This window comes from Mesoplodon mirus (genome assembly GCF_964341445.2).
Source record: "Mesoplodon mirus genome assembly, chromosome: 4".
Classification (NCBI taxonomy): domain Eukaryota; kingdom Metazoa; phylum Chordata; class Mammalia; order Artiodactyla; family Ziphiidae; genus Mesoplodon; species Mesoplodon mirus.
Window position 1 is genome coordinate 135,513,538 of NC_138979.1, and position 20,134 is coordinate 135,533,671.

Sequence of the window (20,134 nt, forward strand, 5' to 3'; positions counted from 1 at the left end):
CCAGTCTGATTATTTAAAACAGAGAGTGGCAAGATGTGTTCCATCTTCAAACAAGGAGCAATAGGCTCAAATTATAATCACCTAAAAGTAAATATGTATGTATGTATGTGTGTGTATATACATATGAGGAGGGGAGAGAAGATGACACGGGGTGGGGGAGGAAAAGACAGACAAACAGACAGACTTTCTGAAGGTAAGACTCTTCCAAAGCTACCTAAGAAAATAATCATGCTTTCCTAAGACTATTGGAGGAAACTTGACACACAACTCTTGTAGTGTTGTCACATGATTTATTACATGCTACTTTGGGTGTAGCCCAAGGTCAAAATGACTATTTCAATTAAAATATTTTTCAAATCCAGACAAATACAATGTGTATACTGAAGAAATTTGTTTTTTCTTTTTCTTTTTTTTTAACCCAAATGAAGTCATATATTTAAAATACTGGAAGCAGAACTTCTTTTAACAGATTGTTCTATTAAAAAAGACTTGGGAACTTCTCAAAAAAAAAATACACTTGCTAAAGCCAACAGGTAATCTAATTTTAAAATCAGGCACTTGACATAAAATCACTTTTGAGAGAGAAGTACTAATTTTCAAGCTACCATACCTTTTCAGTGCTTTGTAAAATTTATCTTCTTTACAGATAAGCTGCAAAGGATATCTACATAGAAACAGACATACACACAAAAATAAAATGATTTAATTTGATTTACCAAGTATTCTGGTGTTATTTTTTTCAAAAAGGAACCAGACAGTAGATCCAAAGTCTGTAAACATAAGTAATTGTAAAATAACACATATTTGTATGCATGATGTTTGGACTAGCATATGCATCCAGTACTGTACCTAGTGACCATTGTTATTATAAAATGAAGTTAATCATAATTTATTAAAAAAGGGGAACGGTTCAGGTAAAATTCACAACAGCTTTAATAAACTTTAAAAATTTTAATTTATCAGACACTGAAATCTTGTAATTATACGTACCAAGAATGCTTTTACAGTAAGATTTCAAACACATTGTACTCTCTAGATGCAAGAGATGCAAAACAGCCAAGCACATATAATTATAGGTGCCTCTAGTCTCCAAGTTATCTTTTTTTTTTTTTAATTTTTTTACTCTCGTCTTTCACTTAGAATAGACATCCGAATTATTTTAACCCTGGGTATTTATGTGATGAAATGTTTTAATCCACGTATCTTTTTAATTCAAGTATGTGGTTTCTAGGAGATTCCTGAAACGATTACTAGAATATGTGTTTTCTGTGACATATGCATTAACTGTAATGGTTTGTTGGTAACAATTTGAAGCTTCAAGAATACCAAGAGATTGGGCTTCCCTGGTGGTGCAGTGGTTGAGAGTCCACCTGCCGATGCAGGGGACACGGGTTCGTGCCCTGGTCCAGGAAGATCCCACATGCCGCGGAGCGGCTGGGCCTGTGAGCCATGGCTGCTGAGCCTGCGCGTGCGGAGCCTGTGCTCTGCAACGGGAGAGACCACAACAGTGAGAGGTCCGCATACTGCTAAGAGATCATCTTACTAAGTTCTTCATTTGCATAAAGAAACTGGTGGTAGAGACTGAGACAAGTCACACAATTAAAAATGTCACTACTAGAATTAGAACCCAGTGCCAGATTTAGAATCTATCCTACAATTTATAGTCTCCTATTTCTCCCCTATTCCAGAGTGTACCCATATTCATAGTTATGGTAAAAACTATGTGTAGTGTTATATTTTCATTAACAAAACTGTAACTGAAAAACATGGCCAAAGTCAGGAGTACGTATTTCAAATATTCATTAACTAATGCATTTAGTGATCTAGGCTCTTCTGGAAGAAGTAATTATGATTCATAAAGGGAAGAGCTTATACTCTAATGAGAAAAAGACAGAAAAAAGGGAGAGAGAACAGAGACATGCATGTATAGATATAATAGATAGATACAGATAAAATCTATATCTATATGTATACCTATATCAATTAGTAGTTGGAAGGTTAACATTACTAAGAACAGAAAAAGGGTCAGATTTACAGGATAAAAAGATTACACATAGCTGGAGGTTTTGGAGGATACCATTAGAGAAAAGGCATTTGACTGTTGCTTTGAAGGTGGTAAAGAGTGAGCTCATAGAGGTGACTCTAAGGATATTTATGAGAGAGGAAATGAAATTACAAAAAGCACCAAATTCAAAAGTACACAGGATGATGAACTGTTCACCTTGACTGGAATATGGTATATGATCTCAGAGAAGGGTGAAGGATCTTGTTCTCCAGTTTAGGAGTCTGAACATTGAATCACAGGTAATGAGTAGTCATATAGAGTCTTTGAACAGAGAGAGAACAATCAATGCTTGCATTCATGCCTTTTCATGAATTTGGCTTGGTTATCCAAGCCAAGTAAATCATGTCCCATTGGAGTTAATCCTTGATGAGAGGCAAAAGAGGGCAAGTTTGTTTGTTTGTTTGTTTGTTTGTTTCAGATGTAGCTGGAAATAATGAGAACCACTAAATAAAGTAAACAGAGGATGGAGCTAAAAGTTGAGAAGAAGGCAATATTTAAGCTCCTGAAACCCACTATACTTTCTTGCCCATAAAAGACAAGAATTTTCTGTCAGTTTCATCTGACAGTGTTCCCGGCTAATAAAGAAACATTCATCCAACATCAATGTTCTGAGAGGAAAGGGAAGATCAGAGGTGGGGAAAAATAGTAGGAATTTCTTGCAGGAGATAAAAGGGCCTCCCTTTGAAAATGACAGTTCAACTAGAGAGGCAGGAATGAATTCAGAGAATGTTTTGAGAAATAACAGCTAATATTTAGGAAGTACTATCTATGTGTCAAACACTGGGCTAAAGACATCTCAGGCATCATTTAATTTAATCCTCGGATAAATTTATGATACAATGAAAATAAATCTCCATTATGACAGATATAAAAAACAAATATTGAGAGAAATTATGGTTAAAGTAGCCAAGCTGGAATTTAAACCACATGTCTAATTTCAGAATCCAATATTCTAATTTTTAAATGCATATGGGGGAAAAGGGAAGATAGAATAGTGACTCTAATATTGGTAACAGAGAGGAGAGAGATCCTTTAAGGTGGGACAGGGAATTCAAGAGGAGAAAAATAATTAAGGGGAATAATTATAAAGTTTAATGTCAGTCACATTAGATTTTAGAATTCATCAGGAAACTAAGTGGGAATTTCACAGAAGCTGGCTGAATGCCTCAGATATAAATGTGGGGAAGATCTGCACAACAGTGATGGCTTAAGTCATTATATTGCCAAGTGAGAAAGTGCAGAGTAAGAGAACAATAGGACCAAAGCCTGATTTGGAGAAAGGAAGGATAAACAGCAATAAACACAAGACTGGAAGGTAAAAACAAAACTAGCACGTACGGCATCATAAAAGACAAAGAAGAATGCATTAACAGTAATGAGTGTTCACTCAATAAACATGCCCTCTTCATGGAGCCAACATTGAGTTAGATAGATATGCATCATATGTATTTATCTCTCCCTACATATTTGCATAATATGCATCTATATCTATTTATACGTGTGACTGATTGATACATTTGTACCTTAGGGTTTGAAGTCAGCACTTAAAGCAAAAACTTCATATACTCAGATTACATATATATATATATATATATATATATATATATATATATATATTATTTTTTTTGTGTGTGTGTGGTACCCAGGCCTCTCACCGTTGTGGCCTCTCTCATTGCGGAGCACAGGCTCCGGACACGCAGGCTTAGCGGCCATGGCTCACAGGCCCAGCCGCTATGCGGCATGTGGGATCTTCCCGGACCGGGGCACGAACCCATGTCCCCTGCATCGGCAGGCGGACTCTCAACCACTGCGCCACCAGAGAAGCCCTATATTTTTAACTGAATTAAAATGTGCTATATTTATCATCTTATATTGTACACAAAGCGGTTAGTTTATGTTTAAGAACATATATTTAAAACACTAGGATCACCAGGGAAAATACTGACACTGACAAGCAGAAAAAAACTAAGAACAACTGAAAAAATGTCAGATTACTTCTGCCATTTCATCCATACATTTCAATGCAAATAATTTAAATGCTAAGAAATTGTCTCATTTTTCTTAAATATTTTTCAACTTCCTGCTTAATTTTGAACATTTTCTTCCCCTTATTAAATTTGTATGTTTAAATCCCTCTTATATTTAAGAAAGGTACTCAAGCTACATAATTTTCTTCTCAAGAAAAACAATAATTTTAATTCATTGAGAAACAATATTAAGAACAAAGTCCATGTATTCACTAATTTTCAAGAACATTATTTGACTTTTTTCTCTTTGGAAATAGTTTGTAACTAAGAAGAAAGTAATTTCCACATTTAAAATAAGTCTAATAAGTGTGAAATCAATGGAGAATTTCTTTGAAATTCACAGTGCGTGGTCAGCATAAGTTTCAAAGTTTCCTTTTGAAGAACTATTGCTTTTGTCTACTAGAATCTTTAGGGCTTCAAGGAAATACGCGTTTGCCAGAAGAAAGGAATTCAAAAGATGATCAAAATGATTCATGAATAAAATACAGCTACTTCCTCCCAAACCCAGATACAAAGCCAAAAGACCAACAAAGAGAGAACATAAGCACAGCAGTACACAGAAAATGAGTCAAAAAGCAAGTTAAGAGAAAAAAAGTAAGGTATATTAGAAACAATACTTGCATAATATACATAACTGTAATTATTACAACCAAATGAAGAAAAATACTAGAGCAAAAGAATTACTAAGAAAGTTTAACATGGCAGATGAAGAGAGTAGATGAATTTGAAAAAATGAAAAAAAAATTCCCTCCTGCATGAGAATCTGACCTTTTAAAGTTCTAGCTGTGCTCTCTGTGAAAAGGGAAGAATGTCAGCTATGATTTTAGGCAACATTTCTGTATTAAATTGATCCTGGATTGAGAGGAATGCTAATATTGGATAGGAAGACATTAACTTCAAGCTTAGTGTAGTTAGTGACTCTTGTAGCTTCAGGGACTCTGGAAGTTATACCTATAGGTTTGTTACAAGAGACATAGAGACGTTGGTTCCTGTGGGGCAGAGGATTTGCCAGAGTTCCAATCCCCAAATTACATAGATCTTGTCTCCTTATATATGTGTCATCATCTAGGCAGAGGTTCCCAACTTGGGATAATTTTGCCCATCAGAAACTCTTAGCAACGTCTGGAGATATTTTTTATTGTCATGACATGAGGGAAGGGCGTGCTACTGGCATCTCAAGATTAGAGGCCAGGGACACCTCCAAAGATCCTAACATTAACAAGATAGCCCCCACACACAACAGAAAATTCCATTTTGGGAAGAATAATTCCCTGTTGGGAGTTCTATGCGTTTGAGACATTTAGCAGTACCTCTGGACTCTACGCAGCAGACGCCAGTGGTATCCCTCCTTCCCCAATTATGACAATCAAAAATGTTTTCAGAATTTTCAAGTGTCCCCAGAAGTAGGGATGGGAGGACATGCTGGCAAGCTGTGGTTCCTGTCTTATATCTGCAAAGTGAATTTGATTCCATATGTGTCTACAGTAACCCCACGAGTCTGAATGTAGTTGAACCAAGAAGACCCTCCGGTAGGTTATATAATAGAGGAGCTCACTACTAGGTTAAAAGTTATTAATATAATATAATATAATATAATATAACCCCAAATAATATAATATATGCAAAAATCTTTGGCTGGTATTAAATATTAAAATATGATATTGGATCAAACAATTGATAATAAATAAAGATAAAACTGTTAACAACAACATGTAAGCTAAAATTCTATATGAACAATGTTTGTAAATGGATTAAACTTTGGTAACTGTGTCTCTCTTGCTGGAGAAATAGGAAGTCATGTCTTCCTTTCACAATACTGGTCTTTGATTTCTCACTTCCAGATGATTTTATCATGCACTGACTGAAGTGCCTTTTTGCCATTCAATTTCTTACATTGTTACCTAACTTCTGAAGTGCTTGTGCTTTTTTTCCTAACCGGAGAGTCATGTCTTTTGCATACCTTATGTTGCCCTCTGCACTGAACATTTCATAGGGGGGTGTATTTATAAAATAAATTGATGAAGTCACAAGCACATTTATGGGATATATTATTGTAAACCTCTATGTGTGATTTATTTTAATGGTTTATTATTATTACCTTTTTATTTTCATGGGAGAAAAGCACAGTGTTTAGACAATTTATAGACAATAAATTCTATATTTGGGAAGAATACATTTATTTTTGGATGAGAGATAAATCCTTTTTTAACTAAGAAAGATTAAAAAGGCACAGGTTTTTGTAGTTACACATATATATTTACAAACGTGTTTATGTTCACCTCTCTTACAGAATATATTTCCATAAAGTGAGGAAGGGGGAAGGAGAGAAGACCCAGGGAAAGAGGCAACATAAACCTTCTTCATTCAAAATACATTTAATCTAATCACATATCTGAAGGCTTTCAAGGGAGAAAATGATCTTTTCAGTATCATGGAAATACTACAATCATCTTAAATTCATTTCTGCACAACGGGGGTAGGCAGAAGTACTTAGCTGACAACATCAATAAATAAAAATTTGTCTGAGTTAAGTTGTCAATACTTTTAATCATTCTGTTTAAGCTGGTTGGTCCCTATCTCACTTCTTTGCTTAGATGCTGAAAATAAAACTATTAATGAAAGGTTTTTTTTCTAAATATTAAACTATGGTTGTATCTACATGGAGATAGAAGCGGAGATGGAACTAGGGGAAAAATTATGCATGTATTTTTTTTTACAAGATGCATATACTTGACAAACCGATCCTCTTTCCAGGTAATCTGTGATCCATGGCTCAGTAAAGACATCTTGTCTGTGCTCTACATTGAGAAGCTCTTTAGTGTGGGAGAGTTTCTACTGTCTCTGAGAATTTCCTTAGATTAAATACCCTGCTGTATTCTCTGAAAGAGTGAGAAACAGGGAGAAAGGGGATAGCCCAGGAAGGCAGGAGTTCAGCTAAAGTATATTCATCATAAAGACTCTGCAAAATATCATATTCACTTGGGAAGTTCAAATTTCAAATATTCAAGAGGAACATAAAAATAAAATGTTTAAACAAATCTGTTTTCAATGCAGCTCCATTATAATTTCTCATTAAATCTGCTGGGAAATGAGGTGAAGTATATTTATATGACATATTGACTTGAAATAAATATTTTAGAGTTTATTTTATACAGTTTAAATTATACACCATCGTATACAGCTATTGTTTCTTCTTTTTAAAGAAAAGATCTTAACTACCTTGGGGTGGGGAAGGTAGGATGGGAGAAAATAGCACAAATAATAATGTTTTCAAAATATTAACACTGCCTCAAGGTTCAGTTGATTAATATTTCTAATAACTGTTGCAAACATCAGAAGAACAAATATGACCACTTAATTCAAAGAAAGGAACAGTGTGTAATAAATGCTGAGTTCTATTTAATAATCATTAATGTTAAAATATGAAAAATGAATGCTTAAAATATTAAGTATTTTCTTAGTAAACGTAAAAGCTTTCCCCAACCTACATTCAGTTGAGAAGATAAAATTTTTAATTTCTTATTAGCAGAGGTTTAGCTTTAAACTTTTCCCAAGTACAGAGACCCTGGAAATGGATCAGTTAATCAAGAATCTACCAATTTTACAACTGCTGTGGTGCTAGAAATGTAAGAGTTGCTTAGGCCCACAAAGCGCTTAAGTTATAGTAGGAATGGATCAACAGTCTTTAGAAAAAAAAAAATAGTAAAGAGTAACATGGGGTATAGGAGAAATAATTTACAAGAAAATGGATTCTTTTCATTAAAAGATACCAGAAATGATATATTAAAATGATAATCATAATTTCCACTTTGTGCTGCATGGTAAGCAATGTTCTAGTTGCTTTGCAAAATTATTTCAAATAAATGTTAATTGAAAATGGAAAACATTTTTCTTTCCTTGGAAATAGAAAACTAAAGCTCAGAGAAATTAAGATTTTGGAAAAGGGCCACATATATAGTATTTAATTAACACTCAAACTAATTCTATAAGCAATAGTAAAGAGAGTTTTGATGAAGGCAACAGTGAAATAATAACCAATGATTTTGAAAGAAGTTTATCATCTAATATGTATGTTCAAAATGAAGTTTCGCTTTGAAGTTCTAACTTGTGCAGACTAAATGCCAGTGTCCACAAGGCTATCAAGGAGGGCCCTCTTCTCAGTCACCAAGGGGCTTCCTAAAGAGGGAGGACTGAGTCAAGACTTAAATGGTGAAAAAGAATTGAAGAGTTGGTGGGAACAGAAGAAGGGAGGAATAGGAATCTACTACAGAGGCAACACCAAATTACCATGTCTATGAGGTTAAGAAGAGACTGGCTGAATTAACACCAAAAAAAAAAAAAAAAAAAGGAACACATCTGAATAAGTAGAGCATTCTAGGCTATGCTAGAAGGCATTTTATTGTTCTTTTAAGTTAAAATTCTTATCCATTCACTTATAAATTCCTTTGGATAGCCTTTAACATCTTCCTTTGTGAATATGGCAAACTGCTTCCTTGTTTCCTCTTTAATCAATATTTACCTCTCATATTATTAGCTTATATTAGTCTCTTATATTAGCTTTAGATCAATCTCTAGTCACAATATTTGCAGAGCAGTTTTGCTTTTGAAAAAATCCAAAAAGTAGTTATACTTGCTCAACACAGTCATTCTGTATATCTCAACACTACAGAAAATTACTCAGTAATTCATCTAACAATAGTGAGCATATCTGTTACATTACATTCCAATCTATCTTTAATTTTCTTTTTCTTTATAAGGTTCATGGTGTTCTGCTTTGGTTGAATATTCATTTTGATTGAAAGTAATAATCATACACACTTCACTAAATTACTTGAGAAAAAGAATAAGTGATAAAGCTCTGATCTCTGGCTCCCTCCTCTTCACAAAATTCGGTCTTGCTTTGGAAATAGGTGAGGAACATGGGGTCTTTCAATAGCTCTGATTATTTTCTTTCATAATTTTTCTTCATTTGGCAAATAGAAATTGTAAGTAAAGGGTACATGAAATCTCATTTGAAGGCAGCTGAAAGATGGTTACTTAATACATTTTAACATTATTGTCAGTTTTTGGTTTTTAGTGTGTATTTTATATTTTATAACAGAAATATCTTATCTTTACTTGTAGGTACAATATATGTGTCTATAGATAATAAAGCGATTAATATAAAACTAACATCCAATACAGTATTTATCTTCTTCACCTGATTTTCAAGGAAATGTACTTCAAAATACACTCACTTCTCTAAAAGATTTTACTAGTGCTTTGAGATAAAATCATTTAAAGTATAGCTTTTATTAAAAATAAAATGTTGGGCTTCCCTGGTGGCGCAGTGGTTGAGAGTCCGCCTGCCGATGCAGGGCACACTGGTTCATGCCCTGGTCTGGGAAGATCCCACATGCCGCGGAGCGGCTGGGCCTGTGAGCCATGGCCGCTGAGACTGTGCATCCGGAGCCTGTGCTCCGCAACGGGAGAGGCCACAACAGTGAGAGACCCGCGTACCGAAAATAAATAAATAAATAAAAATAAAATGTTACAGTTTATGAAATTAAAATCACAGTATGTAATATGTATACATCTATAATACAAATATAAGAAAGAGCAATAATTTCTTTTAGGAAGACAATAGGCATATCTTAATTTCTTCATTTAATATTTGAATATATTCTTCCAATGGCATTTTTACTTAATCAGTATTCAAATGATCAGTGTTCTACTGATGAATTTAAAAATAACTTTTACTACTGCTATTTTGTTTAGGAAATTGTTCTAGTTTTGTTCAGTAAGCTCTATACATACTATAATTTTTAAATGATATTAATCAATTAACCTATCCAACATTTTTATTTTCAATAATTCTATCCTAATACCGCTTCACATAAATATAAGCAAAAAAGTTAAAAGAACTGTTATACATTTTCAAAAACATGTAAATGAAATTAAGTTAAATAGTGGCTGAATATTTAAAGGTCTGTTAAAAACTCTACAATACACATTGCAATTTCATCTAGCATTTTAAAAAAATTTAGATGAATTTTAAACCACTATTTTTCAAAATCTTGTATTTGCAACTTCCTATTCTGGTCTATATCATTTGTAGTAATTGGCAATCATAGAAATTAAAAATATTATAAAATAAACCTTCAGCTTTCAAGGAACGAGCAATGTGCACAAAAATTTAATAACTTAAACAATTTCATTACGGTGATTAAGCTACTCTTAATAAGATATAAAATGCTGTAAAATACCTCTAGGCTTCTGTCACTTGTTAAATCTTTATCCACACATTTTAAGAAGAAAATTAATTGGAGATAGTAAATAATTGAAAAAGTTTTAATAAAAGAATTGCTCTATTATTTTAACACATGGGCTCAGAATAAATCTCATTTGAAGACTCAGAACATTAAATTAAATGTACTGTTCAACTTTTTTATGTAATATGAAAGCATTTATACTATTTATATTTAGGTCCTTAAACCTATGCTCATCAAAGGCCTAATACAATTTTTTCTTTGGTCCTTTAATCCTTTTGATTGGTTATTGTTTAATTGGACACAACTAAAACTTAATGAGAAAAAAATGCCTTAGAGACACATTTGTTTTTGTTTCTTATTTATTATGACCATCTCTGTTTCATTCTTTTATATTTCAAAATTGATTAGTTATCTATAAATATATATGTGTTTATGTATACATATTGTGTGTGCATATATATACATATTTTGTCCTAGAATAGACTGTCCTACAATTTACCAGTGTAATAAACATTTTAAGAAAGGAGACCTTAATAAACTAAACTGTAGAGTTCAAGTGCTGAAAACTGTCTTGTAAGGGTTAGAATAAATGACATCTTCTCCCTTCATACACTTGGATGTTTTCAGCTATCAAACTATTATGCGAGAGACCTTCAAGATTGCAGAAGAGTAAGACATGGAGATCACATTCCTCCCCACAAATACATCAGAAATACATCTACATGTGGGACAACTCCTACAGAATACCTACTGAATGCTGGCAGAGGACCTCAGACTTTCCAAAAGGCAAAAAACTCCCCACGAACCTGGGTAGGGCGAAAGAAAAAACAAAGACAGAAGAATAGGGAGGAGATCTGCCTGCACAACTGGGAGGGAGCTGTGAAGGAGGAAAAGATTCCCCACACTAGAAAGCCCCTTCACTGGCAGAGACAGTGGGTGGTGGAGGGTAAGCTTCAGAGCCACAGAGGACAGTGCAGCAACAGGGGTGCGGAGGGCAAAGCAGAGAGATTCCTGCACAGAGGATCGGTGCCGACCAGCACTTATCAGCCCGAGAGGCTTGTCTGCTCACCCTGGCCAGGACAGGTGGGGGCTGGGAGCTGAGGCTCGGGCTTCGGAGGTCAGATCCCATGGAGAGGACTGGGGTTGGCTGCGTGAACATAGCCTGAAGGGGGCGAGTGCGCCAGAGCTAGCTGGGAGAGAGTCCAGGAAAAGGTCTGGAACTGCCTAAGAGGCAAGAGAACATTGTTTCAGGGTGCGCTAGGACAGGGGATTCAGAGCGCCACCTAAACCAGCTCCAGAGATAGGCACAAGCCGTGGCTATCAGCGCGGACCCCAGAGACGGGCATGAAACGCTAAGGCCACTGCTGCTGCCACCAAGAAGCCCCTGTGCAAGCACAGGTCACTATCCACACCTCCCCTCCCGGGAGCCTGTGCAGCCTGCCGCTGCCAGGGTCCTGTGATCCAGGGACAACTTCCCCAGGAGAACACACCGGGCCTCAGGCTGTTGCAACGTCATGCTGGCCTCTGCCACCGCAGGCTCACCCCGCATTCCACAAAACTCCCTACCCCCAGCCTCAGTGGGCTAGAGCCCCTAATCAGCTGTTCCTTTAACCCTCTGCTGTCTGGGTGGGGAACAGATGCCCTCAGGCGACCTACACGCAGGGGGGGGCAAACCCAAAGCTGAACCCCAGGAGCTGTGCAAACAAAGAAGATAAGGGAAACCTCTCCCAGCAGCTTCAGGAGCAGGGGATTAAATCTCCACAATCAACTAGATGTACCCTGTATCTGTTGAATACCTGAATAGAAAACGAATCATCCCAAAATTGAGGCACTGGACTCTGGGAGCAACGATATATGTATTTTTTTCCATTTTTTCTTTTTGTGAGTGTGTATGTGAATACTTCTGTGTGTGATTTTGTCTGTATAGCTTTGCTTTTACCATTTACCCGAGGGTTCTGTCTGTCCGTTATTTTTATTTTATTATTATTTTTTAAGTATAGTTTTTAGCGCTTGTTATCATTGGTGGATTTGTTTTTTGGTTTGGTTGCTCTCTTCTTTCTTTCTTTCTCTTTCTCACTTTTCTTCTGAGCCATATGACTGACAGGGTATTGGTGCTTCGGCCAGGTGTCAGCACTGTGCCTCCGAGGTGGGAGATCCGAGTTCAGGACATCGGTCCACTAGAGACCTCCCGGCTCCATGTAATATCAAAGAGCAAAAGCTCTCAAAGAGATCTCCATCTCAATGCTAAGACTCAGCTCCACTCAACGACCAGCAAGCTACAGTGTTGGACACTCTATGCCAAACAACTAGCAAGATGGAAACACAACCACACCCATTAGCAGAGAGGCTGCCTAAAATCATAATAAGGTCACAGAAACAACAAAAAACAAAGCACTGGATGCGGTCCTTCACACCAGAAAGAAAAGATCCAGCCTCATCCTTCAGAACACAGGCAACCTCCACCAGGAAGCCTACACAACCCACTGAACCAACCTTAGCGACTGGGGACAGACACCAAAAACAACGGGAGCTATGAACCTGTAGCCTGCGAAAAGGAGACCCCAAACACAGTAAGTTAAGCAAAATGAAAAGACAGAGAAACACATAGCAGATGAAGGAGCAAGGTAAAAACCCACCAGACCAAACAAATGAAGAGGAAATAGGCGATCTACCTGAAAAAGAATTCAGACTAATGATATTAAAGATGATCTAAAATCTTGGAAATATAATGGACAATATACAAGAAACGTTTAACAATGACCTGGAAGAAATAAAGAGCAAACAAACAATGATGAACAGCACAATAAATGAAACTAAAACTTTTCTAGAAGGAATCAATAGCACAATAACTGAAGCAAAAGAATGGATCAGTGACCTGGAAGATAAAATAGTGGAAATAACTACTGCAGAGCAGAAAAAAAGAATGAAAAGAATTGAGGGCAGTCTCAGAGGCATCTGGGGCAATATTAAATGCACCAACATTCAAATTATAGGGGCCCCAGAAGAAGAAGAGATAAAGAAAGGGACTGAGAAAATATTTGAAGAGATTATAGTTGCAAACTTCCCTAATATGGGAGAAGAAATAGTTAATCAAGTCCAGGAAGCGCACAGTCCCATACAGGATAAATCCAAGGAGAAACACGCCAAGACACATATTACTCAAACTATCAAAAATTAAACACAAAGAAAAGATATTAAAAGCAGCAAGGGAAAAACAACAAATAACATACATGGGAATCCCCATAAAGTTAACAGCTGATCTTTCAGCACAAACTCTGCAAGCCAGAAGGGAGTGGCAGGACATATTTAAAGTGATGAAAGGGAAAAACCTACAACCAAGATTACCCAGCAAGGATCTCATTCAGATTTGACGGAGAAATTAAAACCTTTACAGACAAGCAAAGCTAAGAGAATTCAGCACCATAAAACCAGCTTTATAACAAATGTTAAAGAAACTTCTCTAGGCAGGAAACACAAGAGAAGGAAAAGACCTACAATAGCAAACCCAAAACAATTAAGAAAATGGTAATAGGAACATACATATTGATAATTACCTTAAATGTAAATGGATTAAATGCTCCAATCAAAGACACAGACTGGCTGAATGGACACAAAAACACGACCTATACATACGCTGTCTGCAAGAGACCCACTTCAGACCTAGGAACACATACAGACTGAAAGTGAGAGGATGGAATATGATATTCCATGCAAATGGAAATCAAAAGAGAGCTGGAGTAGCAATTCTCATATCAGAGAAAATAGACTTTAAAATAAAGACTATTATAAGGGAAAAAGAAGGAAACTACCGAATGATCAAGGGATCAATCCAAGAAGAAGATATAAGAACTGTAAATATTTATGCACCCATATAGGAGCACCTCAATACATAAGGCAAATGCTAACAGCCATAAAAGGGGAAATTGACAGTAACACAATCATATTAGGGGATGTTAACACCCCACTTTCACCATGGACAGGTCATCCAAAATGAAAATAAAAAAGGAAACACAAGCTTTAAATGATACATTAAACAAGATGGACTTAATTGATATTTATAGGACATTCCATCCAAAAACAACAGAATACACTTTATTCTCAAGTGCTCATGGAACATTCTCCAAGATAGATCATATCTTGGGTCACAAATCAAGCTTTGGTAAATTTAAGAAAATTGAAATCGTATCAAGTATCTTTTCTGACCACAATGCTCTGAGATTAGATATCAATTACAGGAAAAAAACTGTAAAAAAGACAAACACATGGAGGCTAAACAATATATTACTTAATAACCAAGAGATCACTGAAGAAATCAAAGAGGAAATCAAAAAATACCTAGAAACAAATGACAATGAAAAAACGACAACCCAAAACCTATGGGATGCAGCAAAAGCAGTTCTAAGAGGGAAGTTTATAGCCATACAATCCTACCTCAGGAAACAAGAAACATCTCAAATAAACAACCTAACCTTACACCTAAAGCAATTAGAGAAAGAAGAACAAAAAACCGCCAAAGTTAGCAGAAGGAAAGAAATCATGATGATCAGATCAGAAATAAATGAAAAAGAAATGAAGGAAACAATAGCAAAGATCAATAAAACTAAAAGCTGCTTCTTTGATAAGATGAAGAAAATTGATAAACCATTAGCCAGGCTCATCAAGAAAAAAAAAGGGAGAAGACTCAAATCAACAATTAGGGCTTCCCTGGTGGCGCAGTGGTTGAGAGTACGCCTGCCAATGCAGGGGACACGGGTTCATGCCCCGGTCTGGGAAGATCCCACATGCCGCGGAGCGGCTGGGCCCGTGAGCCATGGCCGTTGAGCCTGCGCGTCCGGAGCCTGTGCTCCGCAATGGGAGAGGCCACAACAGTGAGAGGCCCACATACGAAAAAAAAAAAAAAAATCAACAATTAGAAATGAAAAAAGATAAGTAACAATTGACACTGCAGAAATACAAAGTATCATGAGAAATTACTACAAGCAAGTCTATGCCAATAAATTAGACAACCTGGAAGAAATGGACAAATCCTTAGAAAACCAAAACCTTCTGAGACTAAACCAGGAAGAAATAGAAAATATAAACAGACCGATCACAAGCACTGAAATTGAAACTGTGATTAAAAGTCTTCCAACAAACAAAAGCCCAGGACAAGATGGCTTCACAGGCAAATTCTATCAAACATTTAGAGAAGAGCTAACACCTATCCTTCTGAAACTCTTCCAAAAAATTGCAGAGGAAGGAACACTCCCAATCTCATTTTATGAGGCCACCATCACCCTGATACCAAAACCAGACAAAGATACTACACAAAAAGAAAATTACAGACCAATATCACTGATGAATATAGATGCAAAAATCCTCAACAAAATACTAGCAAAGAGAATCCAACAACATATTAAAAGGATCATACACCATGATCAAGTGGAATTTATCCCAGGGATGCAAGGATTCTTCAATATATGGAAATCAATCAATGTGATACACCATGTTAACAAATTGAATAATAAAATCCATATGATCATCTCAATAGATGCAGAATAAGCTTTTGACAAAATTCAACACCCATTTATGATAAAAACTCTCCAGAAAGTGGGCAAAGAGGGAACCTACCTCAACATAATAAAGGCCATATACAGCAAACCCACAGCAAACATCATTCTCAATGGTGAAAAACAGAAAGCATTTCCTGTAAGATCAGGAACAAGACAAGGGTGTCCACTCTCACCGCTGTTATTCAACATAGCTTTGGAAATCCTAATCATGGCAATCAGAGAAGAAAAAGAAATAAAAGGAATACAAATTGGAAAAGAAGAAGTAATACTGTCACTGTTTGCAGATGACATGATACTATACATAGAGAATCCTAAAGATGCCACCAGAAAACTACTAGACCTAATCAATGAATTTGGTAAAGTTTCAGGACAAAAAATTAATGCACAGAAATCTCTTGCATTCCTATACACTAATGATGAAAAAATCTGAAAGAGAAATTAAGGAAACACTCCCATTTACCATTGCAACAAAAAGGATAAAATACCTAGGAATAAACCTTCCTAGGGAGACAAAAGAACTGTATGTAGAAAACTATAAGACATTGATTAAAGAAATTAAAGATGATACAAACAGATGGAGATACATGCTATGTTCTTGGATTGGAAGAATCAACACTGCAAAAATGACTATACTACCCAAAGCAATCTACACATTCAATGCAATCCCTATCAAACTACCAATGGCATTTTTCATAGAACTAGAACAAAAATTTCACAATTTGTATGGAAACACAAAATGCCCCGAATAGGCAAAGCAATCTTGAGAAAGAAAAACAGAGCTGGAGGAATCAGGCTCCCTGACTTCAGACTATACTACAAAGCTACAGTAATCAAGACAGTATGGTACTGGGACAAAAACAAAAATATAGATCAATGGAACAGGATAGAAAGCCCAGAGATAAACCCACACACATATGGTCACCTTATTTTTGATAAAGGAGGCAAGAATATACAATGGAGAAAAGACAGCCTCTTCAATAAGTGGTGCTGGGGAAACTGCACAGCTACATGTAAAAGAATGAAATTAGAACACTCCCTAACACCATACACAAAAGTAAACTCAAAATGGATAAAGAGATAAATATAAGGCCAGACACTATAAAACTCTTGGAGGAAAACATAGGCAGAACACTCTATGACATAAATCACAGCAAGATCCTTTTTGACCCACCTCCTAGAGAAATGGAAATAAAAACAAACATAAACAAATGGGACCTAATGAAACTTAAAAGCTTTCGCACAGCAATGGAAACTGTAAACAAGACGAAAAGACAACCCTCAGAATGGGAGAAAATATTTGCAAATGAAGCAACTAACAAAGGATTAATCTCCAAAACTTACAAGCAGCTCATGCAGCTCAATATCAAAAAAAAAAAAAAAAAGTATCCAAAAATGGGAAGAAGACCTACATATACATTTCTCCAAAGAAGACATACAGACTGACCACAAACACATGAAAGAATGCTCAACATCACTAATCATTAGAGAAATGCAAATCAAAATACAATGAGGTGTCACCTCACACCAGTCAGAATAGCCATCATCAAAAAATCTCCAAAAAATAAATGCTGGCGAGTGTGTGGAGAAAAGGGAACTGTCTTTCACTGTTGGTGGGAGTGTAAATTAGTACAGCCACTATAGAGAACAGTATGGAGTTTCCTTAAAAAACTAAGAGTAGAACTACCAATCAACCCAGCAATCCCACTACTGTGCATATACCCTGGGAAAATTATAATTGAAAAACAGTCATGTACCACAATGTTCATTGCAGCTCTATTTACAATAGCCAGGACATGGAAGCAACCTAAGTGTCCATCGACAGATGAATGGGTAAAGAAGATGTGACACATATATATAATGGAATATTACTCATCCATAAAAAGAAACAAAATTGAGTTATATGTCATGAGGTGGATGGACCTAGAGTCTGTCATACAGAGGGAAGTAAGTCAGAACGAGAAAAATAAATACTGTATGCTAACACATATATGTGGAATCTAAAAAAAAAAAGTTCTGAAGAATCTAGGGGCTGGACAGGAATAAAGATGCAGACGTAAAGAATGGACTTGAAGACATGGGGAGGGGGAAGGGTAAGCTGCAACGAAGTGAGAGTGTGGCATGGACTTTATTTTATACTACTAAATATAAAATAGATAGCTAGTGGGAAGCAGCCACATAGTATAGGGAGATCAGCTCAGTGCTTTGTGACCACCTAGAAGGGTGGGATAGGGATGGTGGGAGGGAGACGCAAGAGGGAGGATATATGGGTGTATATGTATATGTATAGCTGACACTTTGTTATAAAGCAGAAACTAACACACCATTTTAAAGTGATTATACTCCAGTAAAGATTTAAAAAAAAGAAAAACAACTGTTATGCAACAAGTCCTCAGATACTCTTGAAACCTAAATAATAAGAACTAGTTATGCAAGAAGCAAGATGTATGTGTGTGTGTGTGTATATATATTCTTATTACATTTGTTATCATAACATATTTACTCAACACATTTTCTGAATAGCTATAATGTAAAATATATTATGCTGGGAACACAAGATATACAAAGCATAGCTTGTTATGCAACGATGTAACTAATTGCTGAGGATGACATAAACACATGCACATATATATGTATACTTGTGTGCATGTGTGTATGAAAATAACTTAATATTTTATATTCTATATGAATTCTCACTTGTAGCATGGCTATTCCAGTTAAGCACAAATACCATATTATTTTAATACTTTTAAGAAGTCACCATAAAAGTTAAAATATTTATGATTTAAAAAATGTATCAGAATTCCTACATGGCTAGTTTTGCAGGAATAAGGTTTAGGTAGGCTTGCAAGCTGGGCCTACTAGCAGGGATTATGTGCCTGGAAAATGAATGCTTGACTCAGACATATTCTGGAGTTCTTACCAGTTTTTGTACCTGGCAAATGCTCAGACACATAACTAGATTCTTCAGAAGAGTTGGGAATACATGAAATGAAGCTTTTTGAAAGACATGATGGCATCCTTATCTGAAACTGGCAAGACTGCTGGCATCCAGCCACCTTTCTGGATAGGCCAGGGAAGTTGCCTCTGAGACGAAGTGCTGTTAGATTATACCCCCTGCTCTGCAAAGTCACCTTGGGATGCAGATCTTTTTCTCTACATTAAATGAACTCGGCTTTGCCTATGTCTACTGATGGCTTTCAGTCAATTAAATCCTTGTGACACTAGAGACAACTGTGTCAGTATTTATCTTCATGTTTTATTATAGGATTGAATTTTAAGATCTTGTGCTGAACTTATTATCTATGAAATTTATTAGGAAGCAAAAAAAAAAAAAAAAGGAAATTTAGGTTGTCAATAGAATCCTGGAAGTTAGTATATTCTATTTCTATGGAGATAAGAGATCCCGGTTCTTGAAGCTTCAATTTAAAATTCCCTAGAGGCAGTGGGTTTCACAGCTTCCCCAGAGAGTGTGAGCAGGGTGAAAACGAATTGCCCTGTGGCTTTAGGAACACTGAAGCTTGGTGCATAACTCCGGAGGAAGCACACAATCCTGTGATTACCAATACGAATGAGGTGCTCCAAACTGTATCAATTTCCTCTGTGGTTACCTGAGCGTCTCTTATTTTTTGGAGAATTAAGGAGAGGTTTCGTTAAAAAAAAATTTTTTTTTCTTTCTGAAACCTGTTTTCATGTGAACCTCCTACCCATGAGCTTATTATCATGAGTATAAAGGCCAGTGAGGAAAAAATGTAATATTAAACTGTGGAATGGAACTTGCCACATAAAAGCTGCATTCTTTAGAGATAAAACTAGTAATCAGTTGGAAATCAGCCAAGATATTTGACAAATATAAGTTTGCATATTTATAGGATAAACAGCAGACTGAAATCTGAGTTTCTAAAGAACAGGGACAGGGAATGGTTAAGCAGCACCCAGAACATTGCTCCTCTCACCACTCATACTCCTCATACATAAGTGCATGTGTTGTTACCTGCCCCAAACATAATCCTTCCATATCTCAATTATCCTTCCAAATTTAAAGTCAGATAATCTAGTCTGCCAGCATCCTTAAGTCTTATATAAAAATAGACATTTTGGACTAATTGCTATTTTCCAAGTTACAGAAGAACCACTGAAAGAAAACAACATCATTGCTTATTGAAGTGTATAGTTTCATCTACTTCATTCTTTTCCTTGAAGACTTTGCCGCCATGTAGTTAACAAATAATACATCAACTA

The 20,134-nt window shown here is 36.0% G+C and overlaps 1 protein-coding gene across 5 annotated transcripts in view; it reads right to left on the reverse strand.

Annotated features, from left to right (window-relative positions):
- The window catches only part of MDGA2 (MAM domain containing glycosylphosphatidylinositol anchor 2), an 823,345-nt gene that overhangs the window by 173,226 nt on the left and 629,985 nt on the right, over window positions 1-20,134 (reverse strand). The gene's annotated exons all lie outside the window — the stretch shown is intronic.